The sequence below is a fragment of the Felis catus genome, chromosome E3, assembly GCF_018350175.1.
Source record: "Felis catus isolate Fca126 chromosome E3, F.catus_Fca126_mat1.0, whole genome shotgun sequence".
NCBI classification, from domain to species: Eukaryota; Metazoa; Chordata; class Mammalia; order Carnivora; family Felidae; genus Felis; species Felis catus.
Window position 1 is genome coordinate 19,686,805 of NC_058383.1, and position 8,478 is coordinate 19,695,282.

At 53.5% G+C, this 8,478-nt stretch overlaps 1 long non-coding RNA gene across 1 annotated transcript; it reads right to left on the reverse strand.

Moving 5' to 3' along the window:
* Positions 1-3,634: 3,634 nt before the first annotated feature.
* On the reverse strand, positions 3,635-8,072 carry LOC111558249. Its single transcript, XR_002738901.2, has 3 exons — positions 7,627-8,072; positions 6,951-7,023; positions 3,635-3,945 (listed from the first exon to the last, which is right to left on the reverse strand). It is a non-coding gene; the product is annotated as an uncharacterized LOC111558249 (long non-coding RNA).
* Positions 8,073-8,478: the final 406 nt, after the last annotated feature.

An 8,478-nucleotide genomic window follows, 5' to 3' on the forward strand; every position in this document is an offset into this window, starting at 1 on the left:
TCTGGTATTAACTGAGAATGTGCGAGGCTCCTCGAAGTAAAATCTATGAAAGTAGGGGGTCCTTCTAAGACTGGGCCCCCAGGATTTATCTCCCGAGCTAGTTTGCAGTCGACTTCCTGGAGTTTATCAGAATTATCATGTAAGTGTTCCTACCGATTATTAGCTAAGGTGGTTTCTGCACCTGCTAAGCTGGTCTTCTTAGCTGTGAATCTCTGTGTTCACCTTGTCTCTCCAGATTTCGGGGTGGCGGCACGCCCCATGACCTCCATTCCCGGAAGGGTCTACGGAAAGTCCTCGGTCTTCACTTTGTTCAACTTCTCTCCTGTGAGGGTGGCAGCGATGATGTCCAAGCGCTTTCCGTGGCTGAGACTCCGAGTCCTGTCCTCCAAGTTCTAAACCTCGTTGCCTTCCTTTGTTTTCCCTGGAAGCAGACTCTGAGACTAGGATTCTCATGCCAGCAACTTATCTCCACGGCGGTCCCAGGAAAACCCGAGAGAGGTATGGGAAGCACGACTGGGAAGGGAAAGAGTGAACACAGTCTGCATCACTAAGTAGGCAGTCCCTGTGGCCAACTGAGGCTTAGCTGTGCCGCAGAACTCTTGGAAGAGGGGACCGAGCACGGCAAAGTCATCTCACCAAGGGGGAGGGAGCTGGGGTATTTATACGCCTCCTCCTCCCAGTCATTCGCCCAGAGCCCCAGAGGGTGGAAGTAGGAGAAGGAGCAGACGGGGTGCTGAGCAGGCTCCAAAAGCCAGGAGACAAGCCCCCAGGCAAAGAGCTGTGGGTGCTGGAGGTCAGAGGTCAGGAGGTGGCAAGGCTGACTGGACCAAGGCCAAGGCGGGAGGAGAGTAACTGCCACAGGGTTGCTCTGCCTCTAGAATGAGGAATACTGGGGTCCGTGGGCGGCTCAGTCAGTTACACAGCCGACTTCAGCTCAGGTCCCGATCTCGCGGTTTGTGAGTTCGAGCCCCGCGTCGGACTCCGTGCTGACGGCTCGGAGCCTGGAGCCTGCTTTGGATTCTGCGTCTCCCTCTCTCTCTGCTCCTCCCCCGCTCGCGCTCTGTCTCTCTGTCTCTCTCTCCCAAAAATAAACACTAAAAAAGTTCAAATTAAATGAGGAATTACTTCCTTTGCTGAGCAGACCCCACTCTGATTCTTTGGAGAGCAAACCGCTGTAAGTTTTAGGATCTGAAGAGAGAAAAGCGTTTTGAAGCATTGGTCAGCTGTCCTCTTAATTCTCCACCCAACGCAGTGCTTTACCGTCTGTTTTTTTTTTTCCTAGGTCTCTGTCATTGGTACGCAGATGTGACATTAAAACACGTCCAATTATTTCTCTCCCTCCCAAAAGATGGAGTCTAGTTCCCCTCTCCTACTCGTGACCTGGCCTCAGTGGGCCTCTCCTTTTTTCTTTCTTTCTTTTTTTTGATGTTTATTTATTTTTGAGAGACAGGGAGAAACCGAGTCAGAGCAGGGGAGGAGCAGAGAGAGGGGGAGATACAGAATTTGGAGCAGGCTCCAGGCTCTGAGCCCGATGTGGGGCACGAACCCGCGAACCGTGAGATCATGACCCGTGCCAAGGTCAGACGCTTAACCAGCCAAACCACCCAGGCGCCCCTCAGTGGGCCTCTTCTAAAATAAATAGGATGTGGTGGAAATAGGATGCAGTGACTTCTAAGGTCCTGCTTCTACTAGGAATGCTCGCTCGCTCTCTCTCCCTCCTGCCCTCCTCTCCCTCCCTCCCTCCCTCTATCTCCCTCCCTCCCTCTCTTTCTCATAACTCACACCTTGGGATCCCTGAGCTGACACGAGGGAAGTCCAGTTACACTGGAGGGAGCATATGGGCCGTCCACATAGAGACACAGTGAGAAGCCCAGGGAGCCGCAGCTGTTTGGAACTTTCCAGATGTGAGCGAGCGAGTCATCAGCTGATTCCAGAGCCATCCCAGCTGACACCAAGGGGAACGGAGATGAGCTTAACTCACCAAACTCCGACAAAACTGCAAAAATCGTGTGCAAAATAAATGTCGCTGTTGTTGTAACCTGTCGCCAAGCGGAGCAGAGACCCGCTGTCCCCACTGAGCCCTGCCAGACTGCAGACTCATGGGGCGAAATAAATGCCACAAAATTTGGGGATAGCTTGGCACGCAGCCATAGTATCTCGACATATAACCGTGACACTCAACCCCCCACATTCTTCCTTGCTGATGGAACCCAGACTTTATCTGGGGGCAGCGATGTACCCTGCCTGATTCAGCCAGCCATGGCAATCCTATTCTAGCTTTGTCAGCCTCCTTTGTCCTGCGGGGGCAGGGCGGGGGGCGGGGGGTAGGCTGAGTAACCCAGTTCTGCCGGTGAAACACAAGCGGGAGTCTGTGGGGAGGAAGCCTCTGGGGAAATGTTAGCATTCCTGATGGCATTGGTCTTCCAGCTGCAACCACAGAACGTCTTGCCCCCGCGAGACAGGGGTCAAGACAACCACATTTGTGGGAGCCCTGACATCTGTGAACAAACTGGACTCCCGCAACAGCCAGTATCTGGAATTCTTGGAAGGTGAGAGGCAATTCACTGACATCTTCGAGCAGTTGAACTACACCAGCTGTGGCCAAGCTCCAGCCTGCCTTTACTAGGAGAAACTTGAAACCTCTGTTTATGCTTTTCGTTGCCTGGTTTTGGGGGAGGAGGGGGTTGGTTTTCTGCCTGGTTTTGTTTTAGTTTTACAGGACGGCCCCTGTGGGATCGTTTCGAGAGTGAGAGCCGTCTGGAACCTCTGAGCTGGCGTGGCTCTTTGGTTTTGGCGGGTAAGGACGGAGGGAGAGCCAACAACCCTGAGCCAAGTTCTGTGGACATAGCCAGGAGACTGTGTCAAAGGGGCTGAGCGTTGGTCCTTTTGGCCGTCGCCTTTGGGGCAGGGTGACATCCAATCGTGCCCCAGTCGGGTGGTCTCCATAAACAAGCTTTCTCTAGAAGGGAACAATGATGGTGATGGTGATGGTGGGGATGACAGGTGTGGGGGGGGGCAGGGATGTTGATGACGATGTTGGTGGAGATGATGACGGTCGTTATAAAGGTGATGGTAAGTGGGGGCGACGGTAACGTCAATGATGATGTTGATGATGGTGGTGGGGATAATGATGGCGGTGGTGGCAATGACAGGATGCTATTAAGAGCCGATACGGGGGCGCCTGGGTGGCGCAGTCGGTTAAGCGTCCGACTTCAGCCAGGTCACGATCTCGCGGTCCGTGAGTTCGAGCCCCGCGTCGGGCTCTGGGCTGATGGCTCGGAGCCTGGAGCCTGTTTCCGATTCTGTGTCTCCCTCTCTCTCTGCCCCTCGCCCGTTCATGCTCCGTCTCTCTCTGTCCCAAAAATAAATAAACGTTGAAAAAAAAAAATTTAAGAACCGATACGTACAGGGTGGCTCAGTCGGTTGAGCCTGTGACTCTTGATTTCGGCTCAGGTCACGGTCCCAGGGGTGTGGGATCGAGCCCCATGTGAGGCTCCATGTGTGAAGCCTGCTTTGGATTCTCTCTTTCCCTCTCCCTCTGCCCCTCCCACCCCCACCCCCGCACACACTCTCTCTCTTAAAAAAAAGACATTAGGGATTACATATGGAATTACCTCTTACAAAAGATCTTAGATAGTAGTGTAGCACTTTATGCCAGACCCTGTTGTAGCCCAATATACCTACATACTAATTCCGGAAGCTCTAGGACTTAGGTGCTATTAGTCCCTTTTTTAAAACAGGAGCAGAGAAGGTCAGTAACTTGCTCAAGATCTCGTAACTCGTCAGTGCTGAGCGTGCATGCCCTTTCTCGGAAGAGGGAACCATCTCCCAGGAGCCCAACAGACATTACGTACGCACTTTGTTGGTTGCAATGGTTATGATCTGTCATCTGGGAGGAATGTACACGGGGCTGAAGAACGATAGACTCCTTACTTCGCTGACTTCCTGGGGGGGGGAGGGGGAGGGAAAAGTCCTGAATTACCCTGGTCTTGGGGTGTCTTCATCCAGGCCACCACCACCAACCCAGCTGTCGGAGTTCACAAAGTTGAATCAATCTCTCTCTCCCCCCACAGCTCTATTGACATTTTGAACCGGATAGCCCCCTGCCGTGGGCGGCTGTCCTGTGCATTGTAGAATATTCAGTGGCATGTTTGGCCTCTACTCACTAGATTCCAGAAACATCCTCCCAGCTGTGACCATCATCATGTCTCCATATGTTGCCAAATGCCTCCTTGCTGGGGGAGGGGGAATCACGTGCCCCCCACTTTAGAACCCCGGGGTTAAAGGAAACAGGCTTCCCACGTATAGAAAGCGATTTGACCACAGGTCTTAGAAGACCCTCCCAGCAGACAGTGGGCTCCCCAAAGGGTGGGGTCCCAGCCTTACTCCTTGTTTCTAGTCCCTCGAGGTTGATCTGTAGCTCATAGCAATGACGACTGAAGAAATAGTGCTCAGTTCAGGCGTAACCAGACTGTGGTCGGGGATGAAACTGTGCATACAGAGAGCATGGGGAGTACTGAGGAGGGGGGGGGGGCTCTGGAAGAGGTCCTAAGGACATCTCTGAAGAGGAGAGGCCTGCAGTTGGAAGCAGAGGAGCCTTCTGGCGGAGGCAGAAGGGAAGACGGGCATCTGAGGCACAAAAGGCAGCGTGGGGCGTTCAAGTCCACCCCGGGGAGTGCCGCGGTGGGGTGAGCCGTGCGGCTCAGGAGCTGTTACAAAAAGATCTTGAACACGAGGATTGGGTGACGTGGAGCCTCGAAGAATTCCAAACCAAGGCATGAGAGGCGCAGCCTTGGCTTTTAGAACAACCTCTGTCTGTGGCAGCTGTGTGGATGGAGACACAGCTGGGGACCAGCTGGGACAATAATCCAAATGAGAGCTGGGGCCCAGGGGAGGGGAGAGCAGGAGGCAGAGTCCTCCTATTTCCTTGTGCGTAAATTCTGATCCTTTCCAAGCGTGTAAAGGCAGATGTAAAATTTCCAGCCCCTAATAAGAGGTTAGTAATAGAACTTTCTTCCCGGTCGGCTCTGCACCGCGGTTTACGCAGTTCCTGGGCTAGCTGTGCGTTTCCTCCTTTCCTCAGGCTGGGAAAGCATCCTCTTCCGTAAGGACCTGATGCCTCCTCGCTGGAGAATTCTTGAGCCCGAGACAGAGGCTCCCTCCTCAACAGGCTGAGGGCACGTTACAATTCGTTTGTTTTCTCTGTTAGACGGTGAGCATTTTGAGGCTATGACTTTTGTCTGGCCCATTAATTCCTGGAACCAGTATTGAATGGGCACCTGCTACGTGCCAGGCACTGGGATACGGCTGTGAACACCTGTCTTGTATCCCGAGCACCCACAGAGGGCCCGGTGACCGAGTGAGTGAATGAGTGAGAATGAATGGAGAGTGGGGCAGGAGAGGAAGGCTGAGGCCTGGAGAGGTTCCGTGAGTTACCCGTGACTGTCTGGCAGGAAGTGGCCGAGGAGGAGCTGAAGCCCCAGACAATGAAAGAACATGGAAACCAGGGCTTGGCACACAGTGGGGCTCCATTCCGGGTGCTCTCCTGTGAGGTTTTCTGTTTTCCCAGAGCTGCCCCCACCTTCAGCAGGACCAGGCATGGCTTTGCCTCTTCAGCTGGTTGTTCAGAGACGTAGGAACTATGCGCATGTTTGTGGGGGATGTGAGTGGCTTGTCTCCCACACCCACTTGTCCCCATGCTGCAAAGTAACGGCCTGCTTTCCCTCCGGGGATCTGCCCACCCTCAACTCTCCATGCACACGCATGCACGGGACTCGATGCCCAGCCTAGGATGGGAACGTGTGGTCCAGACCTCTGTCATTCAGTGGACCTGGTGCCACGGGCCTCAAGGCCACAGAGCTTGGTCAGGGGGCAAGCATGTGACCCGAGTGCCCATTCCGCTCGTGTCCAATCGGGCTGAGCTCCAAGGCTATGGTGGGCCTCTGGGACAAGAGCACGTACACCCTTTGGCAACTGGACGCGAGTGCGGAAGGTGCGGATTTTAACTTCGTTGCCTTTGGGTGCCGTCAAATAACCACCAGGTGAGGTCCTTTCTATAAGTGGAAACCCACAGAAGGAAGTCAAGAGACGGAGAAAGAGAGAGTGAAATTACATCCCGATGTTCGGTGTTTCTGTCTGAGCTCCCGGATCCAGCCAGGTCGGAAGCCAGCAAGATCTCCCCCTGCCTACATTTTGGTTTTTTTCTCAAGCCAGTCTATTGGATTTACAGTCTTAACTCTTGTGGTGCTTTACTGGCTGCTCAGCCTGTAGCAGGGAAATCTTGGTGCTGGTTAGTCTCCGGTAGGAGGAAGTAGGAACGCAGCATGGAAAAGCTGTCGACAGGGTGACCTCCCCCCCTCCAACATTGTGGCTGTTTTGCAAGAGGAAGGCATCGGAACACCAGACCCTTGCACAAGGGACAAGCCAATTGCATGTGCTGCGTTCCCAGAGTATATTTCCTAAACGGGGTGGCCTCCTGGTTCCAGACTTTCTTTTTGGGTCTTCTCGCAGACTCTGGCACAATGAGTGCTTCCTGTCCTTGGTGACGTCCTTCACTCCTCCTTGAGCGCTGTCCCTGTTGTCTCAGGACACTCAGAGATGCCTCTGGAAATGTCACTCCTCCAGACTGGACTCAGCCCCGTAGCTCTCATCTCTTGGAAACTCACCATGTGCCCAGTGCCGTGTAATCAACTGAGGCCCAGAGAGGTTGGGTAACTTGCCCCAGGTCTCACAGCTAGTGAGTGGGGAAAGCGAACTATACCCTGTACCTCCCCTACTCCACAGCCTGTGCCTTTAACCGCTCTGGGAGTCTATCCAGAGGCTGTACCTATGGGCTTCCTTGTCTCGAGGGCAGGACCCAGACCAAAATGAACTCATGTCCTAACCTGAGACCTGTTTTTCCCACCATAGTAGATGCTGTCAATGCCCCGCCCCTAACCCCTAGCACTTACCAGTCCAGCTTCTGGATGCAAGCAGCAGTGACTCGACCCAAGGACATTCTCTGGCCACAGGAGACAGCTTAGCCTGTGCAGAGGGCGAGGAGAAGTGTCAGAGACTTAGGGCCCACGGAGGCAAGTCGCAGCCAATGGTGATTGGAATTGGCAGGTAAATCGCCCAGTTTCTTGCATCCCAGGTCATTTGTCAGGGACAACTTGAAGGCATGCTCTGTGGTGTCCCAGAGGCTCCAGAGAGACAGAGCTTGGTCCCCCAGCATTAACCTGCTCACTAACGCTCCTGCATGGGCTCCCTTCCCTCCCCCATCACTTCCCCACCCCCTCACAGTCTTTTCTGGGATCGCTTCACAGATACATTGTGTTCCAGTCCTTGTCTCAGAGACTTCTGGGGCTACCTAACCTAAGTCAGCCACCTTCTGTAGCATCCTTGATAGTCCTCCGGTGAGCCACCCTCCCTGAACCTCAGTCCATATAAATTAGGTAGGATTGACTCCACCCCAGCTCAAAAGTGGGCAGGTGACTCAGGAGGGGCCAATCAGAACTCTGTGGTCCCTTAGCCTTAGTGATTTGGTAAGAGGCTGGGCATGTGACTCATTGGAGCCAGAGAGACTCTGAGATTCTTCTGGAGCTGCCAAAGTAGAGAGTTCACCTGTCCTGTCCACAGGTGTCTCACCTGTGCCACCTGGAGGATGTGGGGCTGGAGCCCTGGCAGCCATCTTGCGTGAAACCAGCTTACTGCATCTGAATATACAAAGACAGAACATGTGTTGTAGGCAGTTGCAATGATGGTCTCTCTTAACCCTCCCTAGACACCCTCCCTGACCTGTAACTCACCGGTGCCTCTGACTTGGACTCCAAGCTCCACCATGTGACTCGTTCTGGCCAATAGGATGTTAGCAGATGTGATGGGGAGGTGGGGTGCGGAAGCGTGGTTTGCTTCCAAGATTGGATTTATTTGCATTTCTGCCCTTGCCACGAGGATGCCTCAAGGCTGGGCCCGCGCACAGGATAAGAGATAATGTGGAGTAGAGTTGCTTCATCTGTCAAGCCATGACCAGTCTAGATCAGCCAACAGCCAGCCATGCCCAGACATGAAAGAGCCCAGCCAAGGCCAGCAGAGTCACCTGGCCAACCGTTGTCCCGTGGGCAGCATTCCTATAGCAGTATGTAATTGATGCAATTCTCAGTTAAATTAGCAAGTTGAAGCCATACAGAATAGCTTAAAAAACTGAGTGAAAATCACCTCAAATCTCAGAGGTGGCCCCTGGTGACATTTTGGTGACCATCTCTCCGGTGCACGTGACACGCACCATGCACACCTCCATGCACAACCACGGCCACAGAATTAATATAACTTTGGCAAGACGGGGGAGGGTCCTGGGGCAAAAGGCCGCAAAGAGAAGGCTATGACGTCATGTTCTAATGAAGGTTGTTGCCTCAGGACATCTGGGAGGCAATAATGATGATGAAAGGATTAGCATTGGGCACGCAGAGAGGAAAATTGAAAGGCTGAGGTCTCAGGGCG